The 12,924-nt window shown below is 55.0% G+C and overlaps 1 pseudogene; it reads left to right on the top strand.

Moving 5' to 3' along the window:
* Nucleotides 1-12,924, top strand: part of LOC140680996 (uncharacterized) — a 608,239-nt pseudogene that overhangs the window by 339,771 nt on the left and 255,544 nt on the right.

The following is a 12,924-nucleotide window of genomic DNA, read 5'->3' as shown; positions in this document are numbered from 1 at the left end:
ACACTTGGGGACATCAACACCCTCTTCTTCTGTCCCTCTCCTGGCCACGGTGGCTGTGCAGTGGCCGACCGGTGCCAAAGAGCCATGGAGGACATCCTGAGGGTGCTGTGCACAGAGCAACATCACCACTGGGCCGTCATCAGGCCGGTGTCACCTCTGCAGAGACTCGGGGACATTCTGAGGGCACTTTGGGAGTACTTGGGGACACTTTGGGAAGGTGTGTGGCAATGCTGGTGGGGGCGGGGGGGTGAACGAGCCTCCCCTCAGTGCCTTGCAGGAGACCTGGCTGTGATTTTGGGGCCGGGGGGGTCCCCAGGCAGCCCCCGCTGCTGAGCACTGACCCTGCCCCGGGGGGTGCCGGGACCCCCCAAAAACCACACCCGCACCCCCTTCAGTGCCCCCGAACCCCCCTAGAGCACTGACCCCCCCTCACTGGGCACTGGGACGAGTGGAGACCCCCTCTCGGTTTTCTGGGGGTCGAGATGGCTCCGAGATTGTGAAAAGTCCTTTTCTCCCAGCCCACGCGGGCAGAGAAGGAGTCGAGATGCGAAGCTTTGCTTCTCAGGGACGTTTATTTTCCCGTTTCTCTAACAGCTTTGTCCGCTCTGCTGAGCTCTGTCTAGCAGGTCGGTCTGTGGCAGTCTCCCTGCCCTCAGGGCGCTGTTTGCCTTCTACACTAAAAACTACCTGTACTGTGTTTACAATAACGTGCCAATAACTATCGTTTATGTTGGACAGTGTGTCTCTACCTTCAACCAACAGAAAAGTGTCACCATCACAGCAAGACATGGAGGGCAAAAAGGAGAAGAAGGTCAGGACACACCCAGATCCCTCCACCTTGTCCATTGAACCCCGTATTTTAAAATGTTAAAATTCTACTTTTCCACCCTGTGTTAATTCACCTACCACGCTACTCAAACCCTTGTGCCTTGTAATTCCCCATACAAAGTTGGCAATTTTCTCCAGGGGCTAAAACCAAAGCCACCGGTGTTCTTGACACCATGCCAAGGTCTCCGAGGCCCCTGCCAGGGTCTTGAGCCATCCAGGGCAGCCAGAGGGATGTCCTGGATTCTGACACCCCCCAATTACTGAGCAGTGGGAGCCCCCCGGGCACTGCCCCCCCCTCACCAAGCACCGGGATAGGGACCGGACCCCCATCGAACCCTGGGAACCCCACAAGCACCGGGAACCCCCAGGCAGCGCCACCCCCGTGCACCGGGACAGGGACCGGGCCCCCCTCGTGCACCGACCCCCCTGAGCACTGGGCCCGAACCCCCTTTGTGCCCCCCATCCATGACGGAGGTTCCATCCTGTCCCCTTTGACCCCCCAGAGCCGTGGGACCCCCAGGAACAGTGCAGGGACTGTGGGGGACCCCAAGGGCTGGGGGGGCACGGGGGGTTCACCAGCACTAGGGGAGTCCCTTAGAGTTTGGTCCTTTCCCCCCTGTTGTCTCCCAGGAACCACTGTTATCATCAGCGCCCCCCCCCCCAGTTTATTGGGACCCCCCCCATTCACTGCTTCCCCCTTCCCTGACCCCCCGAAGCGTTGGGACCCCCCGAGCTATGAGCCCCCCACAGTGCACCAGGACCCCCACTCACCTCCCATCCCCCATCCATGGGAACCCCCCCAAATCACAGCAGCACAGGAGAAGAAGCCAACACCTTCCCCACACCCAGCATGGATCACCAGGACTACAGATCAGCAGGGCTCTGCCCAACGGGGGTCACTGGGGATCATCAAGCCCGGATCCTCCCATGGGGCATGGAGCTGGAGCAGCGTACCAAGCTCTTCCCTCACTCTCTTCCCTCACTCCAAGCTCTTCCCTCACTCTCTTCCCTCACTCCAAGCTCTTCTCTCACTCGGGGCACTCACAGGGCTTCCCTTAGTGGTGCCTCCGTTGGTGCTGGGTCAAGGCTGAGCTCTGTGAGAAGCTCTTCCCACACTGCCCACACTCGTAGGGCCTCTCCCCTGTGTGGATGCGCTGGTGTGTTCTCAGGTCTGCTCTCCGCCCAAAGCACTTCCCACATTCCAAGCACTCATAGGGCCGTTCCCCAGTGTGGGTCACCTGGTGCTTGATCAGGCCAGACTTGTCTCTGAAACCCTTCCCACACTTTCCACACTCGTAGGGCCTCTCCCCGGTGTGGATGCGCCGGTGCATGGTGAGGTTGGAGTTGCGGTTGAAGCCCTTCCCACAGTCGGGGCAGCGGAAGGGCCTCTCCTCTGTGTGAATCCGCTCATGTACGAGGAGATCAGAGCTGGTCTGAAACCTTTTCTCACACTGGGGACACTCGTAGGGCCTCTCCCCTGTGTGGATGCGCTGGTGTTTTCTCAGGTGTGAGCTCCGCCCAAAGCTCTTCCCACATTCCAAGCACTCATAGGGCCGTTCCCGGTGTGGATCACCTGGTGCTCGATCAGGCCAGACGTGTCTCTGAAACCCTTCCCACACTTCCCACACTCATAGGGCCTCTCCCCGGTGTGGATGCGCCGGTGCACGGTGAGGTTGGAGTTTTGTGTGAAGCCCTTCCCGCAGTCGGGGCAGCGGAAGGGCCTCTCCTCTGTGTGACTCCGCCCATGTCTGAGGAGATGGAAGCTTCTCTGAAACCTCTTCCCACACTCCCCACACTCGTAGGGCCTCTCCCCAGTGTGGATCCTCTGGTGCCGGATCAGATGGGATCTCCAGCTGAAACCCTTCCCACATTCCAAGCACTTGTGGGGCTTCTCCCTGCCATTAGGCTTCTCCACCAGCTCCGAGCTCCGGCTGGATCTCCGCCCGCCTTCCTGGCTCAGGGGGGCTCTTTCCTCCCCGCAGCTCCCTGGGCTGGGTTTGCAGCTCCTCTTCCTGCAGCATCTCCGGGGCTTTTCCTCCTCCTCCATCCAGACACGCCCAGGGAATGAAAAATCCTGGTTTGGGGAAAAAAACAAGAGGAGAGCACCTTGGACTAGACGTTCCTCCTTGCTCCAGTTTATCTCAGGAAGTCATTGGGAATCCTGTGTCTGTAAGAACCTCCAAAACACCAAGATTCAGCCCAAAAATCCCACAAACTTCAAGATACAGATCAAAAACTCCCCAAACATCACAAGTCAGCAAAAACCTCCTCCAAAACATAAAGATTCAGCTGCCACATAAAACCAAAGCACCAACATTTAGCCCAAGAAAGCTCAGAAACACCAAGATTCACTCCGTGAAAATCCTGGATCCCCCTCCACAGTCACCTGCTGCATGTGGGGGGAGCAACGCTCCTGGGGCTGGGGGGAGGCTGCAGATACATGGAGGGGTGGAACCTACTGCTGCTTCCTCTTTCTGCTCCTTCTCCTCCTCCTGTGTCTCTGCTCTTCCTCACACTCCTCTTCCTCCTGCTATTCCTCCTTCCCCTGTGCAATCCCACCTTCTCCTGCCACCTGCATCGTTTGACCATTCTGTTCCTCAAGCCTGCTTCTCCTTCCCTTCTCCTCCTGCCCCCAGGCCCAGCACCCACTGCCGGCTCCCTCTCCCCCCCAGACCCACAGCATCCCAGCCGAGGGGCAGGGATGGAGCTGGGGCAGGTTGGGCTGGGGCAGCGCTGGGCTCTTGGCCGCTCCCGCCCGCACTCGGTCCCCACTGCAGCCGCTCCCGCCAGGACAGCGCGGGGGGGCCCGGCCTTGGCGCTGCCCCACTCCCACCTCCCCAAATTCCCCTCGCAGGGGCGATGGGGCCGAGGGGAGGAGTCCAGTTGGGGAAGGCTCAGAGGGCCAGGGAGCTGTAAACAAGGGAGTGACAGGAGAAGGAATCGGTTTCAGAAAATGTTATTAATTGATGACACAGACTGCTGCTCAGCCAAGGCCCTGCTCAATTCATGAACTTCCAGAAGAACAACAAAGACTTAACAGAGCCATGAATATCATTTGCTGTATAAAAGCAGGGAGCATATTAAGGGAGTATGTAGTAGGTGGATTGGGAAGTCTGTAGCTCTCAAGTGCTTCTGCCAATGGGGAAAGCAGAGGGAGATGTGGCCAGGAGAATTAGGATGAAAAGGAGGCTGTGTCCTCCAGCAATTGGAGAGATCCCATGGGGAATGTCCCATGGCCACTCTCATTTTTAGGAATGAAAGTAGTTTCACAGGACTCCTCTGTCTGCTTTGTGGACAGAATCCTCTGGTGATGTCAATTTTCCCGCACACCCTGGGGCAGGGAGTGCAGCTGAAGGTGCCTCACCCACTTTGGGTGATCGGCTCCCTTGGCTGGCGGCGGCACCGGGGATTGATTGGGGACCCGGGAGTGACCAGGAGACAGACGAGTGACACATCAGGGGGGTCTGTGAAGAGTCAGCAGGGAGAGAGCACTGAAAATCTCATCAGTGAGTGCCCTGGGATCTTCGGGGAGTGAACATGGCAGGGCACCCATGGAGGGGAGAAAAGGGAAAGCCAGGGAGGGGTCCTGGCCAAACGGATGATGATCCCAAAATGTCTCTGAAGGGTTCCTTGGGAGAATGCTGAGGTAGTTTGCACATTCCCCCAGAGGTAATTAAGGACATGGACACCCAGGGGGGCAATAAGGGAAGGGGATAAGGGATTTGGACAACAGCGGATGGATGGTGTTGGTGTGCTGGGAAGGGATCGGGTGAAGGGGAGTGTGCAGCAATATGGTTCAGGCAAGAAGCAGCAGGAGGAATCCATGTGGTAAGAAAAAGAATTATGGCAAAGAGGAGGAAGAGAAAAATACAGAGGACTGAGATGTTTTTCAGCAGGGTCTTATCCTGACAATTTGCCAGCTGATACTTTGAATTCCCAGTTTCCAGGAGAGGAAAAGCAGGAGGTCAGGATGTCAGGGGTTTCTCTGTGGTGGGCAGCGGCAGCAGCGGGCGCAGAGGTGCGGGACCGGGAGCAGGGCTGGGGGCCTGTGGGGAGCTGTGGGGCCGGGCCGGGGCTGTGGGGCAGCCGGGGCTCAGCGCCGGGCGCTGCCTGAGCCCACCAGCCCCGGGCAGGGCCGGCAGTGGCCCCCGGCCCCCAGGAGGCTGCGGGACGCCCCGGCCGCTGCCCGGCCCCGGGGAGCTGCCGGCCCTGCCCGCCGGGGGGGCCGCCTTTGGACACTGCGGCAGGACAGGCACCGGCTCTGCTACACGGGCTGTGCAGGGGACCCTGAGCACAAGGAGCAAAACAAAGCAACATCTGGGAAATGCAGAGTGCACATGGATGGATCAGGATTTTCTGTGAAGGATTTGGCTTGGGTCCCTGCAGAAAGGAAAGATTTTGCAGAAAGCTCAGCAGCTCTCAGAGGATGAGCACCCACAGGCAGTGACCGGGGCTGCAGGAGTGGCAGAAGAAGGCCCTGCAGCATTTGAGCAAAAAGGCACAGCAGCTGAAGGCAAGGAGGGATGAGCAAAAGGCCAAGCTGAAGGCAAAGGCCATGGCAGAGTTCCCACAGCCCCTGAGGGACCAACCCCAGGGCCCAAGGGGGCCCCAGCACCCAGGGGACGGCGTCGGCCACAAGCACCTGGCAGAGGCATTGCCCTCCTGGCCAGGGCAGAGCCCACCCAAACAGCCCCTGGGAAGGAGTCAGGGCTCCAGCTGCAGCCCACAAGGACACTGCAAGCACAGACAGCAGCACCCTCAGGAGGAGCGAGTCCACCCCTGCATGGACATGGATTGTCAGGGCTCTCTGAGCTCCCATCCCACCGGGGACCCACCACACTGCAGTCCTGGAGAACACCCAGGCTGGGACTGCATCCAGAGGAGGCCTCTCCTGATGGACACAGGCGCCTCTCCATCCACTCTGAATCTTACACCTAAGGGGGGAACATTGTAAAGGAGTGTTTTCATTATTAAGGGAATAAATAGGAAAGCTGAGCTTGTATCATTTGTTCAATGAGGAGCTGTGGGGGATAGTTTGAAATAAAGTAATTTATTTTTCTTCCTACTGTGATTGTTATTAACTAGGAAGGAATTTGATGGTGGCATTGTAATATTGTAAAATGTGATACAGAGGCTATTGCTGCTGTACCTTTGTGTCAAATATCTGGCAAGGTCTATGCTGAAGGGAACCCAGAGGTGTGGGCAGCCCCAGAGGGAAAATTTGATGTGGAGCCTCTCCAAATTACTTGGAAGCAACTAGGACAAGTGGGGGCTAAAAGCAACACCCTGTTCCAGGGGAGGGAAGGAAGGGCTCACAGCCTGGTATGGAGTCCCTGCTAAAGGCAGGGCTTTTGGAGCCAGGGATGTCTCCCTACAGCACTCCTATCCTGCCACTCAGGGAATCAGATGGCTCCAATGAGGAGCACAAGAACAAGTGGTAGACAAAGCCTCTGTGAAATGGCTGAATTTCCTGGCTAAAAACATCTTTTCAGTATTTGAAAAAAAAAAAAAAAAAGGCAAATGGTGGAGAAAAAGGTTAAATATTTGGGACATACTGGGACTGAAGGTTTCTTGTGCATTCACCCAGAGAGGGTCTGGGCAATCTCAGGAGTAACATTACCCATGACTAAAAAGGAGCTGCAACAATTCTGTATTGAGGATTCTCTGTTCCAGCCAGAACATTGTAGGACTTTGTAACTCCAGACAGCCTCTATGCTGTGGTATGGACAGGAGAAAGCAAAACTTGAGAAAATGAACAACCAAAAAATTTGATGCCTCAGCTGTGGCTCTTCCAGACTCAGAAAAGAAATTGGAATTGTAGGTGAATGTTCAACAGGGCCATGCCAAAGGAATTCTTGGGCCAAAATGTTTCACCCAGTGGCCAGAGTGGCCTCATTGTCTGCAGAATTGTGCAGCCACAGCTTCAACGGGAACCGAGGCCCAAAACCTGATGACAACAGGATCTCCAACTGTTCCAGTCTGCCATCAAGTTCAAGCTTTGATAACCAAAAGAGCCTCGCAATGGATGAGCAGTGCTCGGTTATTACAGTGTGAAACTTGTTCAGTGGCACAGGAGGATTCAGAACTGAGGACAGGGGAAGGGTTTAACCCAGCCTCCTGTTTGAACAGCCCCCAGAGGGGCTGGGAAGAAACCCAGCACTGCATTCAAGTGACAGAGCTCCAGACCCAGCCTGGGGGAGATTCAGGACACATTGCCTGGCCTGAGGCAGAAAATGTCTTTGGGGATGGCTCTTCAAGGGCAGGAGAAGGGAAAAGAGTTCCAAGACACGCTGTTATTGAGGAAAGGGAATCAGACAAAGCCCAGGTTACCCCCCATGGTCAGCTCAACCGGCACAGCTGTGTGTGCTTGTAAGAGCCAGGCACTGACATGCCCTGAGCAGGAAGGCTTCAATATCTTCTGGTGACACCATCTCACCTATCAGGGGGGCAAAAGAAATTCTGATTGCTCAGCAGCCACTGGATCGCTTCTTAAGGTATTTCTAAAAGGAGTAATTAATATAAAAGGCATTGTGGAAGCAACAGACTCAGACAGCAGAACTCATTTTACAGGAAAGATCCTCCAGGGGGTTATGGCAGCTTTAAGAATACAATGGGACCTCCAGAACCCCTGGCACCCCCAGAGCTCAGGCTGGGTGCAAAGAATGAATGGGGAAAGAAAGAAACACCTTTGGAAGCTGGGGATAGAAACCAAGATGCCATGGGTACGGCTTTTGCCATTGGCTTGGGCAAGAAGAGCCAGACCCAGGGCAGATATTCAATTATTTCCCCTTGGAATTAATCTTGGGAATTCCTTACCCTGGGAATTCTCCACCCAGTGCAGGGTGGAGATAAGGGATGCACATTTAAAGCAGTCTGTGGCCAGAATCCTGTCTCTGGTGCAATCTCTCCCCCAGGAAGCTGGGCTGGCACAGAGCCTGCCTTGGCACTTTGCTGTTGCCAACATCCCAGCAGGACATCGGCTCCTGCCTAAGGAGTGCAGAGCAGCACCACTGGTGGCCAAGTGGCGTGGCCCGTGCCAAGTGGCCCCGAGGCCAGAAACAGCCGCCAGCACAGCTGAGCACGGGGGGACCCCTCAGCCTCGGCTCCAGGTCTCTGCAGCCCCGGAGATTTGCACTTCCCGCCTGCAGCAGGAGGATGGGAGGCCCCCACTGAGCCTGCACTGAAGGCAGCGCAGCAGCAGCCAGGGCTCCACAGCGGGGCAAGGCCCTGGGCCTGCCCACACATCCTCTGCTGAAATCCTCGGCCTGGCCACCCTCCTTTGGCAGCTCCAGCCACCGGGGACAGCCCTTGCTGCCACTGCTGCAGCTTCAGCGCTCTCTGGGCCTGCCCTGCCACAGCTGCTGGGCAAGAGCACGGGACAATTCCACTCTGGCTCTCACTTACACTCACACACTGCCCTGCCTGCCATGGCATTGATGGAAAATACACCAGCTCATAGACTTTAACATTGTTAACCTTTGATTTCTCTACTCTGGCTTGCTTTGCCTTGGCCCTGGGGAAAGAATCGTTAAAGGTTTTGTTAAGGGATGTTGCACCACTCAATGGAGATGAGTTTAACACCTCAACAAACTGGGAATGGCCCAAAAGATACCCACAAAGATAACGCCCAGCAGCAAAACATCAACCCCAGCAGCAAACAGCAACCAACACCTACCCCAGACACTGCCAGGGCTGCAGACACCTGGTCTGCAAAAGGCTGAGAAGGAAATCCAGCACTTCCCACCTCATTAACAGCTGAAACAAAGAAATCCGGGTCCAATAGGAAACCAAATACTAAAAACTGCACAGCCTGAAACTACATAACATTAAACCAGTGGATTTAGACTGGTTCAGACTGTATCAAGTTCGGGAAAAATCAAGTAAAACCCACGTGTCATGGAACGGTTTTCTCTGCACACCCGGGCTTTGTGGGGAAGGAATGATTTCTGCAGCACATCCTGGCCAGAATTAAGGAATGCCTTGACTCTTCCACTAAACATAGTGGTAGAGTTTTTCTTTTTCCTGAAGTTTCAGTGCAAAGTTTATAGCATTGGAGTATTTTTTGTAATAATCCTACTTCTATATTGCCGGTTAGGTTTCGGTAGGGATGTGAGAATGAGTTTTTACTCCGAGGAGAAGGAGAAGAAAGTGAATTGCTTTGGAATCTTTTTGTCTGTGTTTTATGTGACTCTTAGAGATACCAAAATTTTGGTCTGCGTTTTTCAACGTTCACCTTTAGGCTGCACTTCGCAAAACTAGAAGAGATTTAAATGTGACCCTTTTACCCATAAACAGTAAACTCATGATCTGAAGGAAAAAAAAAATCAGCAGGTTGTGGGGGGGCACATGTGAGGCTGCTGAAGCTGCTCTGGAAGAGAAGCTGCATTCCAGGCACCCAGGAGAGGAGCTTTAGAAATGCAAATCAGCACTGCTGGGGCAGAGTGGGGACAATGTAGCTGGCTCTTCTGGCCTGGGGCAGGAATTGGCTGATTCCCTCTGCCCCTCACCCCAAGCTCTGCCTGCTTGCACAGATGGAATCTGCACGGCTGAAGGCAGAGCCCATGGTGAGGATCTGACTCTGAAACAGAAATGGCTGAGGCTGCAAAGGGAAACAGCAAATGGAGAATGTTGTGAAAACTTCACTAAAATAAGGGGGGGGGGATAATCCCCCTGCCCACTCCAACATCTGCTGCCAATGTCTGTGCTGTACAGGGTGTATCAGAGCTCTGGGGCTTTTGCTAGAACAAGTTCAGGGAAATCAGTTGGAATTCAAGTATTTGATTATGTATTTAGAAAAATGCAGTCATTGATGCAGCCTCAGCTTGAGGGAGCACCCAGAAATGGGAAAAAGATGAAGGGCCACCAGAACAAATCCTACAATACCACGGACCAGCCCCTGGGAACCCAAACTAATTCATATCAGGAGACAGAACCCATTTATCATTTCAACGGCATCATTAGATTAAAAGCTGTCCTCAAAAGAAGAACCAACTAGACAGCTCCAGCTCCTGACCTTCCACTGAAAGAGGAACACAACATTTCACATGGGGATGGGATCAGATTATCTGTTAGAAGAAAAAGCAGGAGTTTGTGGAGAACTAAATGAGTCAAACTGCTGTTGGCAAAGAGATGACAAAGGTAAAGTGGTGAAAAAGATAAAGGTGAACAGTTTATGTGTTGGTCCAAACATGGAAAGGATGGGAATGGGACACACTTTTGTGGCAGACCAGGGGTTAAACAAATGCTGCTTCTCCTCTTCTGTGCTGCAGCAACTCTCATCTTTTCACCATGCCCCACACCTTGGCAGTGCAGCTCATCCAGCAGCTGAGCCAGGGGATGCAGGTGGCAGCCAGGCCTCCTGATCCACAAACGGCTACAAAAGGACAGGGAATGAGGGCACCGAGAATAATCCCAAAACCAAAGAGGACACGGGAAGAACAAAACAGAGTTGAGGAGTGAATCTGCCTGTAGATAGGGCCAGGCACTTGTAGATAAGGAAGTAACCGGGGAAACCATCAGTTCCAATAAAAGTCACAAATTCAACCACACAATTTCTCAAAGTCCCGCTAAATCCCCGAAGTTCCAGGAGAACAAAGACTTAAAAGGGCCATGAATATCGGCTGTTATACAAAAGGAGGGTGCATATTAACGAGGACAGGCAGCAGGCGCATCGGGAAGTCTGAACCTTCCAAGGACCTCAGCCCGTGGGCAAAGGCAGAGGGAGATGCAGCCGGGAAAATGAGGATAAAAAGGAGGCTGCGGACTACAACCATGGCAGAGAGCGCACGGCAAATGCCCCACGGCCTCTCCCCCTGCTCGGCAAGAAAGTCACTTTTACAGGACTCCTCGCTCTCCTCCGGCCACAGAAACCTCCGGCGACGGGAATTTCCCCGCACGCTCCCGGCCGTGGGGCAGCCCCCTCTGTCCTACCCACAGCAGCCGGGCCGAGCCAGCGCTGCTCCGGCAGCGGCTCCTGCCCAGGCCCCGGCGGGAAGGAGACCGCGGGCAGCCGCTCCCGCCACGCCCTCAGCCCGGGGCCGGCACGGGCCGGACACGGCACCACCGACCCGCCGCAGCCCCCTGCCGCCCCCTCCGCCCGCAGCCAGCCCCGAGCCCCCGCAGAACCCAGCGCGGCTCCCACCTGCGCCGGGGCCGCCTCCGAGCTCCGCCGACGCCGCCTCACCGCGCTCCGGCCGCTGCCGCCGCTCCCGGGCCCGCACAGATGCTCCCGGCGCCAATGGCGCCGCTGCCCGCCCACGGCCGCCCTCAGCCCGCCGCCGGGGCCGTGCTGCGCCCCGCTCCCACCAATCAGCGCGCCGCAACCGCGACTGACGGCACCAGCGGCCAATGGCAGCGAGCTGGGGGCGGGCTCTGCGCACGGCCCAGACTCGCCCCGCGCTCTCAGGGCCCCCCGCGCTGCGTGAGGGCAAAGCCGGAGATGAGGAACAGCCCCGGGACGGGCCCGGGCCCGAGGCGGGATTGAGCTGCCCACACAAACAAACTTCTCCGCACCTCCCGCCACGGCTTTCCCGGCCCTGCGCCGTCCGTGCCTCCGGCTCTGCGGGAAGCCCGGGAGCCTCCCTTCTCCTGCCCCTCATTAGTGCATCGGTGCTTGGCTTTGATTTCCCCCAAAAAGGGAAACCTGCCCAAAGCCCTGTGGGTGAGCGGGGGAGGGGAGAGATTTCTGGCAGAAAACTCCCAAGACTCAGAGCAGGATGAGGAGAAGTCAGTGCAGAGCCTTAAATGCAGCTTTCCCCACGCCTCCCTGCTCCCAGCTGCACCTCCTCCCCCGGCAGGGCAGGAGACAGGGAATGGGGCCATGCTCAGCTCATCCCCCGCGGCTTCTCCCTCTGCTCAGGGACAAGAGTCGTTCCCTGCTGCACCCTGCGCTCTCTCCCAGCCGAGACTTCTCCAGGAACTTCTCCGAGCCGAGTCCATCCCCTGGGGCACAGCCCCCTCCAAGTGCTGCAGCGTGGGTCACTGTGCCACGGGCTCGGTCCTGCCAGGCCAGGCTGCTCCAGCGGGGCCCCTCTGCCCACGGGGTCACAGCCTCCTCTCAGGCATCCCCGAGCTCCAGCCTGGCTCCTCCAGGGGCTGCAGGGGGATCTCTGCATCCCCACGGAGCTGCAGGGGGATCTCTGCATCCCCATGGAGCTGCAGGGGGATCTCTGCATCCCCATGGACCTGCAGGGGGATCTCTGCATCCCCACGGACCTGCAGGGGGATCTGTGCAGCCCCATTGTAATATAAATTATGGAATAATTCGTGATTATGTAAAATATACATGAAGTCAGTTGTGCTAGTAGAAAAAGATTCTTAAAGTTTTAAAAGGCCTGAAGACCCAGCCGGGAAAGACTGGAAACCACAGATGACAGAGAAAGAAAGACCTAATTTACATTTGAAAACACAGGGCTCCCTGCAGAGATGGGTACTTTCCGGGGATACTCCACCAGACGCCCAAGGTGAATAATGCACATATGTTAGTTTGAATAGTAGTGCTGTATTAACATTTTAATAGTACTGTAAATGTAGTTGTGTAGTTAAATTGAAGCTTTAGTAGTTAAAATAGAAACTATGTATCTGGGTTTTCTTTTAAGGAATGACATACTCGCTTTGACATAACCATCACAGAACACCCAAATCTTCCAAAGAAGAGGAATTTATGGTTTTCTTCTCAGAAGAATCTAATTTCTTCAGGCCTTGCTCAGACTCGAAGACGCCATGGGGATTAAGGGAAATAGTTGGCATATAACAGACAGAGTTTCTTGTTTTAAATAGAATGTATACATAACCATGAAGGATATATGAATATGCAATAGTGTAGTTTTAGGGGTGATTCCTTTGTTCACAAGGTATGCTTGTTGTGGCTTAAGTGCCCCAGAGCATCTGGACATCCTTAATTCTTTGCTTTTTATTGTCTTGTAATTGTCCTAACTCTAAATTTTTATTACTCTAATTGTATTACTATTTTAATAACCATGTTTTTATTATTAAAAATTTAACAGCCAAGTGATTGGCGTTTTTCACAATTATGGTAGCAAAGGATGGTTTTTAACACCTCTCTGCCGGGGCCTTGGGAGAGTCAGGGTGAGGAAG

This window comes from Taeniopygia guttata, chromosome 30, assembly GCF_048771995.1.
Source record: "Taeniopygia guttata chromosome 30, bTaeGut7.mat, whole genome shotgun sequence".
NCBI lineage: Eukaryota > Metazoa > Chordata > Aves > Passeriformes > Estrildidae > Taeniopygia > Taeniopygia guttata.
The sequence above is the reverse complement of the archived record's forward strand: the minus strand, read 5'-3'. Positions and strand labels throughout refer to the sequence as shown.